Source organism: Callorhinus ursinus, unplaced genomic scaffold, assembly GCF_003265705.2.
Source record: "Callorhinus ursinus isolate GAN/ISIS: 27379988/994484 unplaced genomic scaffold, GSC_fseal_2.0 scaffold12, whole genome shotgun sequence".
NCBI classification, from domain to species: Eukaryota; Metazoa; Chordata; class Mammalia; order Carnivora; family Otariidae; genus Callorhinus; species Callorhinus ursinus.
Window position 1 is genome coordinate 55,759,063 of NW_027397074.1, and position 25,376 is coordinate 55,784,438.

Here is a 25,376-nt window from a genome sequence, read left to right on the forward strand (position 1 = left end):
CTCCAAGACTTAAAACCTGGAACTTTAAGAATCAGCAGTCTCTGCTCTGAGAGAACCAGAAGGGTAGGGGGATGAGAGGAAACTGAGTCCTCACCCTTAAGGAGACAGCATAACAAGCAGGCCAGTGGAGATACAGCATAGAAACAGCAGTTTGAAAATCCCATGGGGTATAGGGAAGGGAGATTTGTTTATTAATCTCAGAGCCTATGTTGGAGCAGCAGGGATCATTGGGAGACTTCTCCAGGAACAAAGGGGCTGGCCAGAGCCATTTCCTTCCCCCATCCCCAAGCTGAGTACACGATGCAGTGCTGAAACTGGACCTAACTTACTAACCTATGTGCCCCACCTACATGTTCCCCTGTAGCACGCCCCCTCCAGCCAGGCCTCAGCTCCAGGTTTTTTCCTACAGTAGACTAGTACAAACTTTGCCAACACCTCACTTACTCCCCCACCCCCTGTCCCTGCATGCTTCTGCAGATCCATCCCCTTCAATGCACTCTTGGCTGGAACCCATCCAAAGTGGTGCCACAAGCCTGGCAATGTGCAAGCAGCCCCAACAGGGGCCAGCATCACTCCAAAGTGATAACCACACACACCAGTCAGATTGTGACTTTAGCAGTGGGCTGGGGCAGACAGCTGGTCTGATGGCAGATCCCACTGACCAATAAAAGTTTCTTGGAGGACAAAAGAGGGAAAGCAACCTGCTGTTTGGTACTACCACATTTCTGACAAATGCCTGGTCTGACTCAACACAAGTCCAAGGCAGCCACAGACTGGCCCACTAACAGCACAGGAATGAAATACCACCCACAACAGGCAAAGAGAACCATTTCAGTTGACCAGACTGAAGGCAAATGTGGCTCAACCAGAAAAGCAGGCTGCATGCAACACACATAGGGGACACCCCTGAAGTACTAGGTCCAGGTGAACAGGGGACACTACACTGAAGGGCACTACAGGACTTCTTCTTCATTAGGCTACTACTTTCAAGAGAAGGAGATGTAGCTGACTTTATTAACACATGGAAACAGACAGAGGGTTAGACAAAATGAGGAGACAGAGGAATATGTTCCAAATGAAAACAGGAAAAAAATCACAACACAGTAACCTAAGCAAAATCAAGAAAAGTAATGTGCCTGACAGAATTTAAAGTAATAATCATAATGACACTCACTGGACTTGAGGAAAGAGTGAAGAACCTCAGTGAGAACCTTTACAAAGAGAAAGAAAACATAAAAAAGAATCAGAGATGAAGAACTCAATGAGTAAAATTAAAAATACACTACATGGAATAAAGAGTAGACTAGATGAAGCAGAAGAATGATTAGGGACCTAAAGAACAGAGTAATGAAAAGCAATAAAGCTGAGCAGGTGAGAAAAAAATATGAAAATAGACTTAGAGAACTCACCACCAAGCATAATAACATTTGCATTATAGGGATCTAAGAAGGGGAAGAGAAAGAAAAAGAGAAAGAGAAAGAGAAAGAAAAAGAAAAAGAAGAAATAATAGCTGAAAACTTCCTGAATCTGGGGAAGGAAACAGAGAAGCCCCAAACAAAATCAATCCAAGGAGGTTTGCACCAAGACACATAGTAATTAAAGTGACAAAAAATAGTGATAAAGAGAGAATTTTAAAAGCAGCAAGAGAAAAAAAGGAAACAGTTACATACAAGGGAAACCCAATGAGGCTATCAGCTGATTTTTCTCAGCAGAAATATTGCAAGCCAGAAGAAAATGGCATGACATATTCAAAGAGCTGGGTGGCAAAAATCTGCAGCCAAGATTATTCTATCCAGCAAGGATAGAATAGAAGGGGAGATAAAGAGTTTCCCAGGCAAACAAAAGTTAAAGGAATTCATGAACACTAAACCAACCCTACCAGAAATGATAAAGGGGACTCTTTGAGTGGAAAGGAAAAATCATCAGTAAGAGTTAGAAAAGTAGGTTGCACAGAAGCAGTGAAATTCAGTGTATCTTATAAAGATTGGCCAAGAGACTTACAAAATGAAAGGATGTAAGGTATGATACCGTGTATCTAAAACATGGGGGGTGGGGAGGGAAGTAAAGAATGGATTAAACTAAAGGGACCAAATATTTGAAGAAGAGTTAATACCTATTCTTCTTAAACTATTCCAAAAAATAGAAGAGGAAGGAAAGTTTCAAATTCATTCTATAAGGCCAGCATTACCCTGATACCAAAACCAGATAAAGACATTACAAAAAAGACTACAGGCCAACATCTTTGATGAACATAGATGCAAAAATCCTCAATAAAATATTAGCAATCAAATCCAACAATACATTTAAAAATTATTTACTGTGAACAAATGGGATTTATTCCCAGGATGCAAGCTTGGTTCAATATTCACAAATCATTCAGTGTGATACATCACATCAACAACATCAATAAAAGTCATATGATCATTTCAATAGATGCAGAAAAAAAAGATTTGAGGAGGATAATATCCATTTATGATAAAAGCCCTCAACAAAGTAGATTAAAGGGCACTTACCTCAAAATAATAAAGGCCTTATATGAAAAACCCACAACTAACATCATGCTCAATGGTGAAAAATTGAGAGTTTTTCCCCTAAGGTCAAGAACCAGATAAGGAGGTCCACTCTTACCACTTTTATTCAACATAGTACTGGAACTCCTTGCTACAGCAGTCAGAAAAGAAAAAGGAATAAAAGACATCCAAATTGGTAAAGAAGTAAAACTTTCACTATTTGCAGATGATACTATGTATAGAAAACCCTAAAGATTCTACTAAAAAACTACTAGAACTGACAAATGAATTCAGCAGAATACAAAATCAATATACAGAAATCCATTGCATTTCTTTTTTTATTAAAGATTTTATTTATTTATTTGAGGGAAAGAGATAGTGAGAGAGCATGAGCTATGGGGAGGGGCATAAGGAAAGAGAGAAGCAGACTCCCCGCTGAGCAGGGAGTCCAACATGGGGCTCAATCCCAGGACCCTAGGATCATGACCTGAGTCAAAGGCAGACACTTAACCAACTGAGCCACCCAGGCACCCACATTGCATTTCTATACACTAATAATGAGGCAGCAGAAAGAGAAATTAAGAAAATAGTCCCATTTACAATTACACACAAAATAATAAAATACATATGTATAAACTTAACCAAGGAGTTGAAAGACCTGTACTCTGAAAACTATAGGACATTGATGAAAGAAATTGAAGATGACACAAAGAAATGGAAAGACAATCCATGCTCAAGGATTGGGAGAACAAACATTTTTTTTTTTCATTTGAGACAGAGAGATAGAGATAGATAGAGAGAGAGAGAGAGAGCATGAGCAGGGGGAGGTGCAGAGGCAGAGGGAGAAGCAGGCTCTCCGCTGAGCAGAGAGCCAGATGTGGGACTCGATCCCAAATGGTGTTGGGAAAAGTGAACAGCAACATCCAGAAGAATGAAACTGGACACCATACACAAAAATAAATTTAAAATGGATGACAGACCTAAATGTGAGACAGGAAACCATCAAAATCCTAGAGGAGAACACAGGCAGAAATCTTTTTGACCTCGGCCATAGCAACTTCTTATTACACACATCACTGGAGCAAGAGAAACAAAAGCAAAAATGAACAATTGGGACTTCATCAACCTGATTAAGGGTTAGTATCAGGATGCCTGGGTGGCTGTCATTAAGCATCTACCTTCAGCTCAGGTCATGATCCCAGGATCCTGGGACTGGTCCTGCATCGGGCTCCCAGCTCATCAGAAAGCCTGCTTCTCCCTCTCTCACTCCCCTTGCTTGTGTTCCTGCTCTCCATCAAATAAATAAAATCTTTTTTTTAAAAAAGGGTTAGTATTGAATTCATGCTTTTGTATTCTTTGTGTAAGTACCCAGTAGTGAAATTACTGGATCATATAGTAATTCTGTTTTTAATCTTTTGAGGAACCTCCATACTGTGTTTCCACAGTGGCTGCAACAGTTTGTGTTCTCACTAACAGTGCACAAGGATTCCTTTTCTCCACATCCTCACCAACACTTGTTTCTTGTGTTTTTGATTTTAATCATTCTGACAGGTGTGAAGTGATATCTCATTGTGGTTTTGATGTGCATTTCCCTCATGGTGAATGATGTTGAACATCCTTTCACATGTCTGTTGGCCATCTGTATGTCTTCTTTGGGAAAATATCTGTTCATGACTTTTGCCCATTTTTAATTGGGTTGTTTGTTTTTTTGTTTGTTTGAGTTGTATAAGTTCTTTATATATTTTAGATACTAACCCTCTTTTGGATATGTCATTTGCAAATATCTTCTCCAATTCAGTAGGTTGTCTTTTAACTTCGTTGATTGTTTCCTTTGCTGTGCAGAAGCTTTTTATTTTGGTGTAGTCCCAATAATTTATTTTTGCTTTTGTTTTGATTGCCTCAATAGACATATCCAGAAAAATGTTACATCCAATGTCACAGAAATTACTGCTTGTGTTCTCCTCTAGGATTTTTATGGTTTCAGGTCCCACATTTAGGTCTTTAATCCATTTTGAGTTTATTTTTGTGTATGGTGTAAGAAAGTGGGCCAAGTTTTATTCTTTTGCATACTGATGCCCAGTTTTCCCAGTACCATTTATTGAAGAGACTGTCTTTTTCCCATTGTATATTCTTGTCTCTTTTGTCGAAGATTAATTGATCATATAACTATGAGTTTATTTCTGGCCTCTCTTATTCTGTTCCATTGATCTATGTGTCTATTTTTGTGCCAGTACCATACAGCTTTGTAGTATAGCTTGAAATCTGGAATGATGATGCCTCCAGTTTTGTTCGTTTTCAAGATTGCTTTGGCTACTCAGGGTCTTTTGTGGTTCCATACAAATTTTAAGATTGTTTGCTCTACTTCTGTGAAAAATGCTGGTGGTATTTTGATAGGATTGCATTAAATGTGTAGATTGCTTTGTAGAATAGACATTTTAACAATGTTTGTTCTTCTAATCCATGAGCATGGAATACTTTTCCATTTCTTTGTGTCCTTTTTAATTTCTTTCATAAGTAAGTGCTCTATACTTCTTAGAGTACAGATCTTTTACCTTTTCACTTAGGTTTATTCTTAGGTATCTTATTGCTTTTGGTGCAGTTGCAAATGGGATTGATTCCTTGATTTTTTTTTTCTGCTGCTTTGTTATTGCTGTATAGAAATGCAACAGATTTCTGCATATTGATTTTATATCCCGCAACTTTGCTTAATTCGTGTATTATTTCTAGTAATTATTTGGTTGAGTCTTTTGTGTTTTATACATAGAGTATCATGCCCTCTCCAAATAGTGAAAGTATGACTTCTTCCTTGCCAATTTGGATGACTTTTATTTCTTTTTTGTTGTCTGATTACTGAGGCTGACTTCCAGTACTATGTTAAATAGTAATGGTGAGAGTGGACATCCTTGTCTTGTTCCTGACCGTAGGGGAAAGGCTCTGTTTTCCCCATTGAGGATGAGATGGTGTTAGCTGTAGGCCTTTCATATATGGCCTTTGTGATGTTGAGGTATGTTCCATCTATCCCTACTTTGTTGAGGATTTTTATCAGGAAAGGATGCTGTATTTTGTCAAATGCCTTTTCTGCATCTATTGACAAAAATTATAAAAAAACTTATCAAATTTAACACCCAAAAAACAAATAACCCAGTTAAGAAATGGGCAGAAGACATAAATAGACACTTTTCCAAAGAATACATCTGGATGGCTTACAGACACATGAAAAGATGCTCAACATCATTCATCATCAAGGAAATACAAATCAAGACCATGATGAGATACCAGCTCACACCTGTCAGAATGGCTAAAATTAACAATACAAGAAGCAACAGGTGTTGGTGAGGATGCAGAGAAAGGAGACTTGCACTGTTGGTGGGAATACAAACTTGTCCAGCCACTCTGGAGAATAGTTTGGATATTCCCCCAAAAAGTTAAAAATGGAACTACCCTATGACCCAGCAATTGCACTACTATTTACCCACCCAAAGAATACAAAAATACAGATTTTAAAGGGTATGTGCACCCCAATGTTTATAGCAGCAATATCAATAGCCAAACTATGAAGAGAGTCCAAAGGCCCATCGACTGATGAATGGATAAAGGAGATGTCGTATATATATAATATATATATATATGTATATATATATATATACTCAGCCATAAAAATGAATGAAATCTTGTCATTTGCAACAATGTGGATGGAGCTAGAGTGTATTATGCTAAGTGAAATAAGTCAGTCAGAGAAAGACAAATACCATATGATCTCACTCATATGTGGAATTTAAAAAAGAAAACAGACGAACATATGGGAAGGGGGAAATAAAAAAGGAGAGAGGAAAACAAGTCATAAAAGATTCTTAACATCAAGCCATATGAGACCCTCAGTCTGAGGGTTAATGGAGGGAGGTAGGTGGGAGATGGGCTAGATGGGTGATGGGTATTAAAGAGGACACTTGTGATAAGCACTGGGTGTTGTAAGTGATGAATCACTGAGTTCTACTCCAGAAACCAATATTGCACTGTATGTTAAGTAAGTAAAATCTAAATTTAAAAAAGGGGAGGAAACACTAATTTGAAAGGATATATGCACCCCTATGTTTATTACAGCATTATTTATAATAGACAAATTATGGAAGCAGCCCAAGGGTCCATGAATAGATGAATGGATAAAGAAGCTGTGTGTGTGTGTGTGTATGGAATGGTATATATATATATATATATGGAATGGAATATTACACAGCTATGAAAAGAATGAAATCTTGCCATTTGCAACAACATGTATGGATCTAGAGAGTATAATGCTAAGCGAAATAAGTCAGAGAGAGATAAATACCATATGATTTTACAAACAAAAATAGAGCCAAGAAATAGACTCAACTATAGAGAACAAACTGATGGTTACCAGAGGGAGGTGGGTGTGGGAGTGGGTAAAATAGGTGAACAGGATTAAGAATAGTTACCTTGATGAGTACTGAGTAATGTATAGAATTGTTCAATCACTATGTTGTACACCTAAAATTAATATATCACTGTATGTTAACTCTACTGGAATTAAAATTTAAAAAAAAGAAATATAATTTTCATTCCTCTTCTTTCTACTTATTATACAATGAAATTATTATTCTGTTCTGTTCTGTAATAACTATTTGGTTATATAATAATTCTATTATACAAAGAAATTCTTACCAAAAATCTCATAATATTATTTCTACTTCTTTCATGGAAGGACTTATGATTGAATAAATTTGAAAATATAAGAACATAATTACCCTTTACTCAATGTTATATTTTCTTACAGTGTTGGTCCTATTCAAGGAGAACATTCTCACCTTTTTACCTGCTAACAACTCGTCACAGTTATACAAAAATCAGAAAGAGCATGATTTTTGATTACCAGTTTATTTTAGAGTTTATTACTTGAAAAAAATAGTTAATTCCCAGACTTGTTCCAATTTTACTGCCTGAAAAGCTATTTCACTTAAAATCATTTCTCCAAATTATTTCAAGCCAAATACTTCTGAATGCCATTTTAGTTTGTACCTGAAATTTAATAATTGGTACTAAAGAGGATGATACATAATTTGCAAAATAAATATTTGAAGACATCCTTTTAGAATGCAGTGACCCATTTTCCTATGAGAAGCCAGGTATTCATAGGCATCGTATTCCACAAAGAAAAAACCAAGAGCAAATATAAGTGTAACTTCTTTTGGTGAGGAAAGATGTGCCTGAACTTATATTGTATCTAGGAACACAAACTATTATGCATATTTTTGCTGAAGAAAGATGTCACTCATTGGTACCAAGATAGTCAAAAGAGTGCTTTAATTCATTAGCTCCATTAAAATGTTTGTTTCAATGGTAGTTTTTGGACTAATCTCAATATATTTTTTCTTTTTTTTTAATATATTTTTTTCAAAATAGCCTCTATCTGAGTAATCTGGATAAAGCATCATCCTGATCACAGGCACTAAATTCTATTTTTCTCAGCTCCCTATTAAAGTGGTCAAAGATAAGTAAGAAAATAGGAGCAGGGGAATTAGCTTCATCACCGGAAACTTGAAAAGTTGGCATCTGTGCAGATTAACTGATAATTTGCTTTCCTATTCATTCACCCTCACATACACACTCTATAACATAGAGAGCTCCATTTCCTATGCTCCACTGCACACTTGCTTCTGTGTTGGAAATGTGAAATATTGGATGGTGGAAGATAAATAGAAGCCACCACAGGTCTGCTCAGTATGGCATCTTTGTAGTGCCTGTAGATCATCCCTGACTCCTGATCCTGCTTGGACCTCCCTTCCCCACTTATGTGCCTGCTCTCAACAGGTAGTCTTCACTGTGATTCCAGCTCCCATGGGATATCCTGAGGTTCTAGGCTCTGGTAACACCACATCTCCTCTTTCTCTTGTTCTCTTTTCTATATGTTCCAAATTTTTATCTTTTTGTATTCCAATGTGGATATTTATTTTCTTATATTAATCCATTTCTTTGGGTCATCCTCTGTCAAATCCATTGAGCATTAATTTTAGTTATCTTATTTTTATATTTCTAAATTTTCCATTTGATTTTATTTCAGATATTCCAGTCAGTTCTCAGCTGAAATCTTTTTCAATAGTTTATCAAATGTATTCTTTCAATATACCATTGTTGTTATATTTGGTATCTAATTAAATCCAATGTCCAAATCAGTTTATTTTTACATTATGCTTCTTTTGTTTGTTTTGGTCATTTGGTCTTGTTGTCTAGTATGCCAAAATTGTTTGCTAGAATGAAAAACATTGATTACTAATTCTTGTAAAGATAATTTGAGATTCTGATTACGTTATAATTCTCCACATAAGATTTCCTTTTTGTTGGCAGAAAGTTAATAAAGGAGTTGATACTCCTAAATCAATGGGGAATTGACCTAATTCAAACAAAAATTTCAATATTTGTGAGGGCTGTTTTATTTCTAATTTGCTCTTGCTCTCTCTTAGGTGCAAATTTCCAGTGGTGCCAGTGGAATCCTGAGCTGTTTACCATTGTCCCTCCTCCTTGTGATTTCTAATCTCTAATTTTTGTTCTTGTAGTGTCATGAGATTTCTGAAAGCTCTCTTCAGCTTTCATCCTCTTAGCTACTATTTTCTGCTCAACTTCTCCATCTCTCAGCTATGTTTTATAGATTGGAAAATGCTGCAAGGGATAGAATATTGAATTCTTTTAGCTACATGTTTTTCCTGTCTGGAACATTTAATTCTCTGGTCCTTGCTGGTTTCTTAATTTTTCTAGTGCCTTCAAACAGATTTTTTAAGTGGTTTACACAGTTTTAGCAGGTATTCTTGGTGAGGGGGTGGCTTAATATAACCCAGTCCACAAAAATGGCCAAAAACAAAAAGAGAAGAATTGAATAACAAATATATAGGAAAAAATAGAAAAAAAGAATTATTATTTTTTGAGACTTATTTATTTATTTGAGAGAGAGAGAGGGAGAGCATGAGGGGGGAGGGGCAGAGGACGAGGGCGAGGACAGAAACTCAAGCAGACTCCCTGCTGAGCAGAGCCAAAATCAAAAGTTGGATGCTTAACCTACTGAGCCACCCAGGCACCCCAACAGAATTATATTTTTAAAACTCTAAAAGCAAATCACAAAATGAAAGATGCAAATATAAAAATAATTAAAATAAAAGTAAGAATTATAAAATTATGACAATAAAAATCCAGCAAATTTTCTGGAGTTTCTAAAAAATTAAGAGAGCCAGCACCATTTCCCAGTTGGGACCATTTCCCCAAGAAACCTATCTTCACTTTTTCTTTTTACTCTCCCATAGGAGTTCTCAGAAGGTTAAAGCTCAGATGGAACCTATTTGCAAAATACCCACAGTCCCTGCCAAGGTGCTCAAGAATGTCTCTGCAGCCCTTGCCTAAGCAGGTAGGTCTCTTTTGTCACTAGAAGGAACTCTGGAGGAAAATAAGTGATTCCAGGTTTGGATCATGGAGGATACAAGATGAATCTGGAACATCTGATTGTGTTAGAAGGTGATAAAATGTTAAAAGAATAATGGGGATATAATCAAAGGCAAAGAAGCCAGCTTAAATGTCTCCCTTTGGACAAATTTGGGATTATTTAAGGATAAATTGAAATAATGATGCAAATAATTAAGAATCCATTTGTCTATGCTAATATAAATAATACAAATAAGTAAATAAAGGGGTGATAAAAGAAAGCTCTTCCTTTAACAGAGTGATGACTAATAAATATAAAATAAGTCAATTAGAAAATCATCAGTGGTTACTAAAACTAGTGGGTGAAAGCTTGGTGAGAAACAGGATATTTATATAATATATATCCCTCAAAATAACTTACTAATTACATAGGGGGGAAGTAACCTTACAGTGAAGAAACCTAGTTTATACTTCTTAAATATGTAGGGTAACAACTTCAATATTAGAGCAAACCAACTTCATATTTCTCCTGATGCTAAGGATGCATATTTTCTGTGGTATTCTTGCTAAAAATGCATGAGATGAATCTAACAAGGAAATGTCAGATACATTAAATAGACGGACATTGTACAAAATAACTGGCCTATACTCTTCAAAAAATGTTAAGATCAAGAAAAACAAAGAAAGACTGAAAGGCTGTACAAGATTAAGTGAGACTAAAGAGACATGACATGTAGCTGCCATGCATGATTCTGGACTGGATTCTGTAATGGGAAAAAAGAAGTAGTAGATATTAGGACAGTTAACAAAATTTAAATATGAACTGTGGATTAGATAATAGCATTATGCCAACATTACATTTTCTAATTTTTTATAATTGTAGCTATACAGAAGAATGTCCTCGTTCTCAAGAAATATATACTGAAGTTGTGTGCATTTGTGTTTGTGTGTATTATATATATGGAGAAAGAGAGAGAGAGCAAGTATATGGGGGAAAATATACCGAATGATGATCTAGGTAAAAGTATATGGGAATTCCTTGTGCTATTTTGGCAACTTCTCCATAAATCTGAAGTTAAATCAAAATAAAAAGTTTACAAATTAGATGACAAATCCCCAAAACTATAAGGTATAACTGGATGGAGTCCAGCCACTGAGAGGGCCAAGAAGCCAGTGATATTTATAACTATGAAAGAGGAATCAGAGGGCAAGAAAATAAGGAAAACATCCTGATAGAAAAATAGGCAACTGACAGTTCATTAGAAAAAAAATACAAATGGGCCTTGAACATATTAAAGTGAGTTCACTGAAACTTGTAAGAATAATTGACACTACACCGAGGTATTTGGTATGTTTTACAAAACAATACTTGCCAAAAATATATTAAAATAAGTTTTCTCATATGTTGTTTGTAGAAATGTGATATGTAACATATAGAAAATTATATATGAGTTTACCTATTGACCTACCAATCCCATTGCCAAGAAGTCACCAGAATGATATGCTATACAAATATTAAAAGACATATGAACAAAGCCAATTACTGCCAAAAGTACGTCAACAAAGACATGGTTGAATGAATTAAAATACATCCACACAATGGAGTTTTACATTTCTTTAAAAAGAAAGGAGGTAGGTCTTTACACACTACATACTACAGAGTAGTGTCCAGAACAGCTTTTTTAGGTGAAAAAAAATGCAAGTTGGAGAAAAGCATGTACAATATACTACCATTCATCTAAGAGAAAAAGGAAGGAAGTAACAGTACATTAATATATTTGTTTATAGTTTAAAAGGGAAGGGGATGAGGTGAAAGGTGAACAAAACTTGTTGCTTAAGTGGGGTGGAGGGAAAATGAGACAGAGAACATCTCTGAATATACCTTCTTGTTTTGTATATTTGACAAAATCAATTATTACTAAATATCTGTGTGTGGGGGGGAGTGGAGGAGAGAAAGAGATAGAGATTATATAGCCTTAGTGAGCCTTAATTATGTTGGCCCAGAGAGTTATGTAAGAATACTCAATGGGTTGTTCATACTGGATACCTGTAGTGGGAGATGGGGTGAGTCTTTCAGGAGGAGATAATGTGAGGAAAGGAATAAGAAAAGGGAAAGTAAAAGAAGAAACTGCTTTAGGTAAATGTGGCCACTAGAAGCATATTAATAAAATAAAACAAAAAGCTTGCAGATGTACTATAGTCATATTATTAAATTTATATTTATATTAATCAAGAGATATAAAAAAAGGGGGCACCTGGGTGGCTCAGTCAGTTAAGCGGCTGCGTTCAGCTCAGGTCATGATCTCAGTGTCCTGGGATGGAGTCCCAAATCGGGCTCCTTGCTCAGCAGGGAGCCTACTTCTCCCTCCACCATTCCCCCTGCTTGTTCTCTCTCTCTGACAAATAAATAAATAAAATCTTAAAAAAGAGACATAAAAAAAGATGATCACTGAAAAATTAATGTTTTTCTCAGGGTGGTGGGATTTGAGATCATATTCAGTTTGCTCTATATGCATTATTCATCTTTTTAAAACCATGACACTATTCTGTTTATAAACCCTAGAAAAATGCAATAAAGCAATTTTTATTCTGGACAAAAAGAACTGGTATTACATTCCAATAAAGAATAACTAAAGGAGCAATACTCCAAAAGGAAAATGGATCAAAGAATATATATTTGGAAACATAGTCCCCTCTTTAATAATCAAATAAATGCAAAATAAAGCAATAACTTGGATATGGGGCAGTAGAGAAAGGGGAGTGAGGGATTACTCTGAAGTCACTGACCTGAACAGATAGAAGAACGATTAGTCATTAATAACATGGGAAACACCTCAGGGAGAAAGACAAGGAGTCTGGTTTTAAGTTAAGATGCCTATAAAATATCCAAGCAGAGAAGCCATCCTGTCAGTTGGATGTATGAACCTAGATCTAGGAAAAACTTCCAGGCTGGAACTATAAAGGCAAGTGTTGCCCACAAAAAAATAATATTCAAGGCATTGAAACTAAATGAAATCATGCAAGTAATTGTAAAATAGTTCTAAGGACCGAATCCTAATGTTCAATTAGAATTCCATTGATCTACAATGGAATATTATGCAGCCATCAAAAGGAATGAAATCTTGCCACTTGCAACAATGTGGATAGAACTAGAGGGTATTATGCTGAGCAAAATAAGTCAATCAGAGAAAGACATGTATCATATGTCCTCACTGATATGAGGAATTCTTAATCTCAGGAAACAAACTGAGGGTTGCTGGAGTGGTGGGAGGTGGGAGGGATGGGGTGGCTGGGTGATGGACATTGGGGTGGGTGTGTCCTATGGTGAGCGCTGTGAATTGTGTAAGACTGTTGAATCAGAGACCTGTACCTTTGAAACAAATAATACATTATATGTTTAAAAAAAGAAGATAGTAGGAATGGAAAAATGAAGGGGGGAAATTGGAGGGGGAGACAAACCATGAGAGACGATGGACTCTGAGAAACAAACTGAGGGTTCTAGAGGGTAGGGGGGTGGGGGGATGGGTTAGCCTGGTGGTGGGTATTAAAGAGGGCACATATTGAATAGACCACTGGGTGTTATACGCAAACAATGAATCATGGAACACTACATCAAAAACTAATGATGTAATGTATGGTGATTAACATAACATAATAAAAAAAAGAATTCCATTGATTCAATCCTATTGTGTGCCTTTGTTCAGAGTGTGAGGAAAAGTAGATAAATCAGTAAAGGAATTTTTGAGATAAAAGGAAAACCAGGAGATTGGGGTTTTCCTGAAAGAAGAAATGTTTTAGAAAAGAGAAATAGTCTAAGAAAGATTAACTGAGACTGATCATTACTTTTATCAATATAGAGGTCAGTGACAAGAAAGACTAGTTTCAGGGAAGTGATGGGGTGAAATTCATTTAGTTGCGTTTGAGAGAGTAGGAGAGAATAGGAGAGAACTTGGCAGATAGTGAGGCTAGAGAACTTTTTGGGGGGTTTTGATAAAAGGAAGCAGTGAAATAGGGAAGTAGCTATAGGGGTGTTTGTGTCAAGAGAGCTTTTCTTTTCAGATGGGAGATTATTGTATATAGGTTAATGAAACTTTATTACTAGTAAGAAGAAAATTAATAGTAAAAAAGTGAAGAAATTGCTGGAGAGTAGGTGAGGGAAGATGGAATATAATGTAAAAGTGAAAAAGTCAGCATTCATTAAGAGCACAGTTTGTTCACATAGAGTAAGAGGGTACAAATGCAAGTCAATGAGTAGATACAGTGGTCAGAGCTATTGAAAATTTTTCATGTTGCTTCAGTTTCTTCAGTTAAGTTAGAAACAATGCCATCAGCTGAAAATGTGGATGGGTAAGCAGGTATTGGAGGTTTGTATATAGAGGGGAAAGAAATATCTGAGTTAAAATAATAGAGGATGTATTTTCTAAAACATTAAAGTTGATGTGTTCTGCAAAAATACTTAAGTCATAAATTTTATCTTTTCTCTGGTCAAACCATGATTTTTTATTTGTAATTCTGTATGGAAGGACTAACAGTGTACAGTGGCTCCAAGAAAGACCTTTATACCCTTTAACTGAACACAAACTTGTATATTTATCTCTCCATGTAGTAGAAGAATCAATATTATTAAGTCACTGAATCAGTGCTCTATATACATGGCTATCCTCAAACATTTTAAGTAAATTATTTATATGAATAACAAATATTTGGGCATTATAAATGATACTATAACTTGTTCTATCCATATGTTTTAATGATAAATATCATTGATGTTTTTATTATCATTTATAGATAAATTTCTCTTGATTTTAATCCAGTGTCAGATGTAGAACATGTAGCTCTAGTTTGGTTTTCAAGATCAAAGATTTTCCATTACCAATATTGACACTCCAGATGATGAATGGAGGAATTAACATTCTCATATAGTCTAAATCAAAAGCTGGTGTAGTCTTCATTCTATATGTCAGCTTGGACATATAGAAGGATTTTTGTCTTGACAGATATTTTCTTCCACAGAAGTGCTTCATTTTGGTTATGGTTTGGATTTGAGTTATAATTTTCCCTTCAATGGTTTTCTTTAAGGCTACTGGGAGATGCTAATATATTTACCTTATGTTAATCCTTCAATGACTCAATCCTTTAGATTTGTGCTATCCATTATGGTAGCCAGCAAGTATCTATTGAAAACTTATAATATGTTTAGAGCAACCAAGGAACTTAATTTTCTATTTATTTAATTGTAATTAATTTGCATTTAAAAATGTTATTTAAAAATACTTTTCCATTAAGCACAACTTCATTGCTTTCATGGGACTGCACTTCATTTTAGCCATTGAAAATGTAGCATACAATTGAAATAAGCTGTTAAGTATAAAACACAAACTAGATTTGAAGACTTAGTATGAAAAAGGAAGACAAAATATTAACTTGATAAATTTTTATATTAACTACCTGTTGAAATAATAATGGTTTGGATAAATTGGCTTAAATAAAACACATAGAAATAAAGTAGCTAAAATATTTTTAGTTATAAAGTATTTCATGTAAAATTAACATTTAAAATATTAATAATAGTTATATTTTATTTTTTAATGTGACTACCAGAAAATTCTAAATTATGTATGTGGCTCACATTACATTTCTACTATAAAGCACTGCTTGAGGTTATTAAACATAAACATTGTGCTGGATGAATAGGAAGGTCCATAGGTTGTCACTGTTGTGAGTCACCTTTCTGACCAGTGAGGCCAAGAGCATTAGTAACCTTTCCAATCATTTATTCTCTGTGGCTTCAGAATTAATAAGAAGAAGCTATGAGACTAGGACTACCTTTTAAAGAGAATCATTTAACAACATAAAGGGTGCCAGAGAAGATGGTGGACCTACATTCTGGGATGAATTCAAGAAGAACTTTAATCAGTACTTGTTGATAGAGAAAATACAGGAAGGTAATAGAGAAATAAGTACTCATTTTTTGAAAACTTTCAAATAAGCTTCCTGGCTTCAAAGTCAAGGACAAAGTCTATCTATACAGCTACCTTACAAGAGAAATTGGTAGCATGTGCATTCTAAGTCAAGCAATTAAAATACATACTGGCCCTTGATGTTTTGAGTTTTGTTCTATTTTTTTGTTTGTTTGTTTGGTTCTTCTGGTTTGATTTGGTTTTAATCACTGCCTTTTCTTTTTTTTTTTCCCCTCCATTTTTGCATTTCTTATTTGGTTTTCCAAGAAAATAGAGCAGCATGACTAGCCTGGTCAAATTTATCAGAGAGGAGAAGTTTTATTTGGCATCTTCTTTCTCTTTTGGTGATGTCCTTTCTCCTTTTGGCAATATGTCCAATGCCTAGACTACCCAAGCTCTCCATTCATTTTTGCAAGAGAATAAGTCAATCTGTGCATATATATATCATGACCATTTATTACTATTTCATGGGCATTTTGTCTTATCCCAATAGAATAGAAATTTCAGGCTCTATGACAGGCAATTGGAGGATATATTATGGGAATGTCAGAAGTTTTGGACCAAATTCAAATGTTACTGTGTAACATTGTCTATTTTTTAAATTTTTTTCTTGTTTGGTAAAAGAAAGTGTTTAATTTTCCAAAGCTCTGGTAGAATACAGTACTCTCTTTAGAGGTAATCATTCATTTTCAAAATTCTCATATTCTTAGAGTTTCATTTAAAAATACTTATAGTGTATTGATGCAGCAATGCTGCATTCTCTTCAACCAACTAGTGTAAAAGTTTCCTGCTAATATTTGGTAGAAGACATTCTTGAGTTAGCATAAATTTATTTATTCCCTGGTGCGTGGGATTTCATTGCTTTGGTCCATGTGGGATAGTCCTTAGATTGATGGATGACTCACTGTGAAACAGCTGTGACCTGACAGAGTTCTTGCTGGCAATGCATTTTATGTATAAATTTGACTTAAAAAAAAAAAAACAATCACCATTATGTCATTGCATTCTTCTGCTTCAGTGTTGGTGGCTGTGCTCCTTGGGGATGGAGTAACACCCTTGTATGGGGAGGGGGTGTTGGAACAGATGGGCTGGTGTGGAGAGCATGAAGATGAGGGAAGAAAGATGACAATATGTATAAGCATTTGCAGAACAAGCTGGCCTATTTACTATTAAAGCTAGGACAGGCCCATTATGTGATGTTTTGAAATTCTTAGAAATGGTTCTCTGGGACTAGTAATCATCAGTGGATGCTGTGTAAGGCAGTTCCCAGGCAAAACTACCTGGTGCCTCATCAGTCTTATCCCTTTCCTCTTACAGTGTTCTTCTGCCTCATAGTACACTCCCTCCAGCCTTTTTCTGTCTCTTCCTAGAAGTGAGATCCTGGGCACACCCTTAGTTTACCTGGTTTTCTGTTTCTTCATCAGTAAAAAGAGATCAAAATAGTACCCATCTCTCAGGATAGTTTTAAGTATTAGTATGTGTAACACTTTTAGAACAGTAACTGGCCTTATACATGTATTGAGAATTTATTATTTTTATTGAGGAAAACCAAACAATGATTGATTTGGTATATAGGTCAAGACCTTGGCTCTCTTCTCCTGAACAAAATTAGATGATCCAAATTTCTTTCTATCTCATATCCTCATCAAAACTTATTGTTGTATACCCCCTTCCATAATAGTAAAAGCCTCAAAATAGCAGCCAACTTCTGGATCTGGCATATTGATGGGTTCTTCTGTGCTTGTACAGTTAAAAATTTAATTAAATGCCAGTATTTACAAATTCAGATTTAGATATTTCTTATAAAAGTATGATTTCTGACTTCCCTTAGAAAAAAATAAAAAATCTCTCAACCATGGGATAGCTGCCTAACATGGGAACACTCAGTTGGAACTAAATAGTAGCAATCCCCTTTTGATTCTACATATACCTTCCAACTTTCCAGTCTCCACTGTCCCTTTATTTTTCCTTACAACCCAACCCAGTTCATTTTTCATTGTTGTTCTGGGCCCTGTAAATATGTGAATTTGTAATTCAGGTATCACAGTTGTCTTTCATAGTTGGGTTATTTGTAACTTTGACAGAACATTCTAGAAAAGAAAAACAAGAGTTGGTCCAGACATGGAGAAAAATGTCATGTCATATTTTTGTAGGAAGACATTTAATTCACATTCCCTGAGTCCTAAACATATGCCAAGCACTGCTCTTAGTGGTTAATATTTGTTAATTCACTTGACCTTTACCCCAGTCACAATAAAGTTCAAATTTATTCAAAACACAATAGGAAGTCACTGAGGGATTTTAAGTAGAGGAGAGACAATACATATATGATTTGTACATTTAAATATTACTATAGTTGACATGCAGAGCTTGGAAGGGATGAGAGAGAGGTAACAGGGGAACCAGTTAAGTAATTATGAAGATAGCTAAAGAGAAAATAATGGTGATTTGGACTAGGTAATAGGAGTGATAAGAAAAGAAGCTATTAGGGCTATAACCCAATGTACTTAGAGAAAATATTGTTTCCTGTGGAAAATAAGGGCATAATCTGGCCCCTGATCAGCACATGGCCACTCTCTCCCATTTGCTTGTTCTATTCTATTCCTACTCACATTCCCCTTTCCTTAAAAGCCAAGATTATTTCAACCTCAGAACCTTTGCACTTACTGTGACGCTCTCATCCCAGTGTGTCACACTGTTGTCACTCCTATAATAGTTCGATGCCACTTTCTATTCCACACTGTCTTATCACAGCATATGTTTTAAATGCTATCATTTATTGCCATCTAATATTTTCATGTTTATTTGTGTTCTTGATTACTTGTACTTGATTTTGTTCTGTCTCTCCTGATTATAAAGTTGTAAGTTCAGGGGCCCCTTGCCTTGTTTTCTGCTGCCTAGAATAGTATCTGGTACATTCAGTTGCTTAACTATTTGTTGTATAAATGAGACTATGTCACAGATCTTAGTTAAAATATGAATATGGGAGAGAAAGCAACATCAAAGATGATTCTCATTGTGTTTAGTAAAGATATTTGAGTGGATTGTGGTAATATACACTGGGATTATGGAGAGCAACTGGCTTGTTTGGAGTGGGAGATAGAATTAGAGAATGTTTTAGATGTTGTATAGGTTTCCTAGGGCTACAATAACAAGTACAACAAACTGGGTAGCTTAAAATAATGGATATTTTTTTCTCTCACAGTTCTGGAGGCTAAAAGTCTGAAATCAAGTTGTTGACAGGGTTGTTTAAGTGTCTAGATCTGGTGGAGAGATATAATATGTCTCTACTTGGAGTATGAGTTAGAGGGACTGGCATCTTAGTACTCCAAACCTCAGTAACAATTTAGATCAGGCCCAAATATCAAAGGTAAGAGTCAATAGAAGGTGGGAATGGGATCAAACAGATAAATTGAGTAAGCGTGAAAAAATATAGCAAGGAAAGATGGAACTAGATGTGTGATCTAAGGAAAGGAAGAGAAAAAAATACATGAATTTTATCACTTTGAAGAATCTGATTGTCTTGGTATTTTACAATAAAGCAAAGTGAATCCAATATATATGGCCCATTTTCCTTGGGATTAGTTCTTTGACTTTTCAATGTTCCATTTCTTTCTTTCTTTCTTTCTTTCTTTCTTTCTTTCTTTCTTTCTTTCTTTCTTTCTTTCTTTCTTTCTTTCTTTCTTTCTTCTTTCTTTCTTTCTTTCTTTCTTTCTTTCTCTCTCTCTCTCTCTCTCTCTCTCTCTCTCTCTCTCTCTCTTTCTTTCTTTCCTTCTTTCTTCTTTCTTCTTTCTTTCTTTTTTTTTTTTTAGAGAGGGGTTGGAGGGGCAGAGGGAGAAGGAGAGAGACTCTCAAGCAGACTCCCCACTGAGCGGGGAGCCTGATGCAGGGCTCCATCTCACAACCCTGAGAAAATGACCCTGAGATCATGCTCTGAGCCAAAACCAAGAGTTGGACACTCAACCACTGAGCCACCCAGGCATTCCTGGCTGCCAGCATTTCTATAGTTACTGGTCTTCTCAGAAGGATCTTGTGAGTATGATAAATAATGGGTTCTGTATCCCACATCACACATAAGAAAGGAACCTAGATGTTGAAAATATGTCTATAACAGTAAAGGGAAATTTCACAGTAGTATTTCCACTCCAGATTCTCTCAGCAGGAAGACCTTATGGTCGACTAAATTAGGATGATTATACTGTTTCAGAATGTTCACCACTGCCACACAGACAAAAAGATAAGAGCACTGAGAGTCACAAAACCAAATGTTAATGCTAATGTTAATTTTTTTTAAGCTGACCCCAGCAGGGGAAATGAATAAATTGCTTCTTTTTATAAATGAATTATAAGATGTTCTTTAAAAAATATTGTGGGGAATTGTACAATAAAATGGGCCTAAATGCCCCATTTTTAAAACTTATTTTCTTAGCAATTAGATTAAAACAAAAAACAAAACAAAAAAAACCTTGTCCCATATATTTCCATGATAGCAGGGAAAAGATATTTTCATTTTAACTACAAATACCATATTTCTTCTTGTGAAATTGTGATGAAAACAGATGGGAACATCCTGTTTGAAGCCTTGCACATACATCATCTATGTGTAAAGCATGTGTTCTTAATAGATGAAGATCACAATATTCAGTCACTAGTATTTTGAGATTTTCTATGGGTTAATAATTGATGAGGTAGTTGATTTACATATTCTCACAGGATTCTCTACCTATATGAGTGATTCTCAAAATTTATCATGCACCAGTGTCACTTATGGGGGTTTATTCAAATGTAGATTGTTGGGCTTATGAGGCCTGAGAATTTCATTTGTAATGAGTTACCAGGTGATTCTGAGGTTGCTAGTGGGGAGACCACATTTTGAAAACCACTGCTCTACATAATTGATTCTTAAACTTTCCAACAATAATATATCAACTATTCATTTTCTTTTATTAATGTATTGTATCACATTGATTGATTTGTGGATGTTGAACCAACCTTGCAGCCCAGGGATAAATCCCACTTGGTCGTGGTGAATAATCCTTTTAATGTACTGTTGGATCCTATTGGCTAGTATTTTGGTGAGAATTTTTGCATCCATGTTCATCAAGGATATTGTTCTGTAATTCTCCTTTTTGATGGGGTCCTTGTCTGGTTTGGGGATCAAGGTAATGGTGGCCTCATAAAACGAGTTTGGGGAAGAAGAAGAGGCGAGAATGACCCCCGGACCAGCCAAAGCCCGTGTGCCGCTGCATCCCTGCGTCCAGTGCTTACATCCCACCGCCGTCGCCACCATGCCCAAGAGAAAGGCTGAAGGGGATGCTAAAGGAGATAAAGCCAAGGTGAAGGATGAGCCACAGAGAAGATCTGCAAGGTTATCTGCTAAACCTGCTCCTCCAAAGCCAGAGCCCAAGCCTAAAAAGGTCCCTGCAAAGAAGGGAGAGAAGGTATCCAAAGGGAAAAAGGGGAAAGCTGATGCTGGCAAGGATGGGAATAACCCTGCAGAAAACAGAGATGCCAAAACAGACCAGGCACAAAAAGCTAAAGGTGCTGGAGATGCCAAGTTAAGTGTGTGCATTTTTGATAACTGTGTACTTCTGGTGCCTGTACAGTTTGAAATACTATTTTTTATCAAGTTTTATAAAAATGCAGAATTTTGTTTTACTTTTTTTTTTAAGCTATGTTGTTAGCACACAGAACACTTCATTGTTTTGGGGGAAGGGCATATGTCACTAGTAGAATATCTCCAAAGCTAGATTGATACAAGGGGAAAAACACCTTTCCCTTCTAGTTTTGAGAAACTTCCTCTTGGCTCCCAGGAGGAGGGATTCCTTGATGTTGACACACATGAGCCACCTTGGCACAAACCCCTCAGTGGTGTGGAAAAACTAAAACTCATTTTTTTATGTCTTCTTCTCCCTGTCTGCCTTCAACATAGACTTGACTCCCTTAAACCCAGAAACCTGTTGGAACCTGACCCCCAAGACATGGTTCCAAGTATGTCAGGCAATCTGAACTTTACAGTGTCACCACTGAGATGGCATCCCTCAAAAAATTTCCTTTTTTAGCTCGTGGATCTTCAGATTGATAATTCTGCCATTTTCATTTCATTTCCTGAAAGTCAGGGTCGGCTTGTGAAAAGTTGTTAAACAACATGCTAAATGTGAACTGTCAACCCTCACTCTAAACTTTCCCTGTTCAGAGCATCTACATGAAGACTTCATTGGGTTTTATAGTGGCTTTCTGATTTTGATAGTCCATTGAAGAAGGGAGTTTGAAAGTCGTTGTATACTGTTAACGATTGTCTGCCCATGTCCTGCCTGAAATACCATGATTGTTTATGAAAAGTATCTTTAATAAAGCTGGATACAGTTTGGCTTGGGAAAAAAAAAGAGTTTGGAAGTTTTCCTTCCATTTCTATTTTCTGGAACAGTTTCAGAAGGATAGGTATTAATTCTTCTTTAAATGTTTGGTAGAATTCCCCTGGGAAGCCATCTGGCCCTGGGCTTTTGTTTGCTGGGAGATTTTTGATGACTGCTTCAATTTCCTTAGTGGTTATAGGTCTGTTCAGGTGTTCTATTTCTTCCTGGTTCAGTTTTGGTAGTTTATACATCTCTAGGAATGCATCCATTTCTTCCAGATTATCTAATTTGCTGACATATAGTTGCTTATAATATGTTCTTATAATTGTTTGTATTTCTCTGGTGTTGGTTGTGATCTCTCCTCTTTCATTCATTATTTTATTTATTTGGGTCATTTCTCTTTTCTTTTTGATAAGTCTGGCAAGGGGTTTATCAATCTTGTTAATTCTTTCAAAGAACCAGCTCCTAGTTTCGTTGATCTGTCCTGTTCTTTTGGTTTCTATTTCATTGATTTCTGTTCTGATCTTTATTATTTCTCTTCTCCTGCTGGATTTAGGCTCTATTTGCTGTTCTTTATTTTCATAATAAGAAAAAAAATGAGTGCAGACAGTTTGCTTGCTGTGAATCAGCATTTCTCTACATTTAGGCTGATTTCACATATCAGTGATTCTTCTTGATTTGGCAGTCTGTATAAGCATTTTCCCTTATTATTATAATCCTTGTGAATATTCTTATTTTTTCCTTGTGAATATTTTTGAAAGAAGAATAGACAGATAATTAAACAGTTATAATTGTCAGTTTTGAGAATTTGGTGAGAGGGGCATTCACATATGGGGCTGGAGGTATCCAGCAAATCAAAAGCTACACCATCCATTCTGAGCTCACAAAGATGGATCCACATTCTGGTATTGTGAGAAAGAAACTACTAATCAGCTTAGGCCATTCTCATTTTAATTATTTTCATCCCAGAAAACAGGTCTTCAAAAACAATCTCTGGACTCAAGATACACCGTAATGTCGTCCTGGTATCTCTCTCTGCCTTTTTCCTTTGAAGTGGACCAAAGGTTGGATGCTTTCAGTAACTAACCTCAGGGAGTGAGGAATCTACAGGGTCAGAGGCCTCCCAGACAGTCAGTGATTTGTTTGTTTATGTGCTTATTTTTATTATTTATTTTTAATATTTAGGTTAGAGGAGAAGCCACTTTAGTACTCAAGGACCAATTCTGTTACTCTATTATCATATAAGGAAAATGTTGTATCATAGTTGCCTACTACTACCTTCCATTTCTTACTACATTATTAAGCCTGCATGTTTCAATATAGCAGACCTACATATGGCCAATCATACCTTCAACTTACATAATATATTTTAGAACCCATTCCTTCATCCCATCATTAGCACAAATGCTTTCTTATATCAGCTTTGGTCATTCATACATCAGCTATGAATAGATATTTACACTATCCTTTGGTAGTATTTATCTCTAAACAGTATAACAATGATTAAAAAAAACTTCTAAGAGAATGATGGACAAATAACCCTCAGGCTTTAATTCAACAACTAGAACATAAGGAAAATAATAGTGCCTCATGATAGGATTATAATGGTAATTAAATCACGTAGTATATTAAAGAGCAATTAGTCTGTGTCTTGCACATCAAAACTACTAAACTTGGTGCCTTCAACTGCCTAGGTATGTGCTTTATTGGGCAGAATTCATGACTTGGATTTCTTAAGGAATTTGTGCTATTTACTCTAATACTTTATTGTATTTTGTCTTCTGTTTTCTAAAAATAACGCAATACAGAAAAATTAAAGACCTGCTAGATCTCTGTCTATAGTATATATTTACTTGTACAGAAACAATACAAAGGAAGTATATCAAACCCTAAAAATATTTTCAAAGATTTTGACTAGCAGGTGAGATACCATTAAGGAGTAAGAATCGGTATCAAAATATTTAAGTGACACACATCCAATTGCAATGAGTATCCCTAGTATCCAGATTGCGTTCATCCAATATACAAAAGGAACCAGAGCTCCTTGTGGGAAATGACTGATTCTAGATTGAGGGGCAAGAAGTGTACAAACTGAACCTGGAACATCTCAATATGCCAAAAAACAAAGAAGTTATCAGATTACTAGGTTTGTGTCAAAGGACTCAGAGACCAACTTCTGGAGGCTCTGATTGGTCAAATACAGTTATCCTGGAACATCAGCAAGAATATTGATTGCAATGTATTAAAACCCTTCCAATTAATCATCAATCTATAAGTTTAAAATAATAGCAAAAAATAAAATAACTAGAAGTTCATTGATCACCTTTGGAACGTGGTAGACAATCAAGTAATTATACAGGAAAATAAAACAAGGGGCGCCTGGGTGGCTCAGTCAGTTAAGCGACTGCTTTCGGCTCAGGTCATGATCCCGGGGTCCTGGGATCGAGCCCCGCATCGGGCTCCTTGCTCTGCAGGGAGCCTGCTTCTCCCTCTCCTCCCCACTTGTGCTGTCTCTCACTATCTCTGTCTCTCTCTCTCTCTCAAATAAATAAATAAAATCTAAAAAAAAAAGAAAAAAATTTAAAAAAAAAGAAAATAAAACAAGTGAATCAATGCTTAGTTTTCCTCTGTGAATTGTATATTAGTATAATCAAATAACTGATGAGGTTTCTTTTTATAGAAATCTTCTAGCTAAGACATGAAAGCAGAAATTATAGAATTAAAATATCATAATATTTTAACCTCCAGTGAATTAAATGATCTAGATAATGATCACCAATGACTCCTGACATCACACATACTTGCACATATACACATATACACTCTCACACACACAAACATACACACACACACCAGACCTTATGTATCTCCTTGTGGAAGTATAGAATGCCCTAAAATATCAAACTTGAGTCTCAACAATCTTCTAGATCTAACTACCATAAATGTAGGCTGTACAGGGCACAGAGTGGCATGTTAATTTGATAGGACAAGGATGCAATCAGAAAAATCTAGGATATACAGAAAAAACTCTACAGAAAAATGAACTGGATTCTTCAACAAGTAAACTTTAAGGGAAGAAAAAGGGTGGGGAGAATCTGTAGATAAAAAGGGATTTAAAAGATATACCG

The 25,376-nt window shown here is 35.8% G+C and overlaps 1 long non-coding RNA gene and 1 pseudogene across 1 annotated transcript in view; both read left to right on the forward strand.

Annotated features, from left to right (window-relative positions):
• Nucleotides 1–25,376, forward strand: part of LOC141373894 (uncharacterized) — a 533,790-nt gene that overhangs the window by 397,580 nt on the left and 110,834 nt on the right. Inside the window, exon 4 of the long non-coding RNA XR_012380290.1 lies at nucleotides 9,818–9,918. This is a non-coding gene — a long non-coding RNA (uncharacterized lncRNA). The remainder of the gene's footprint in view (nucleotides 1–9,817; nucleotides 9,919–25,376) is intronic.
• On the forward strand, nucleotides 21,082–22,278 carry LOC141373893 (non-histone chromosomal protein HMG-17 pseudogene; annotated as a pseudogene).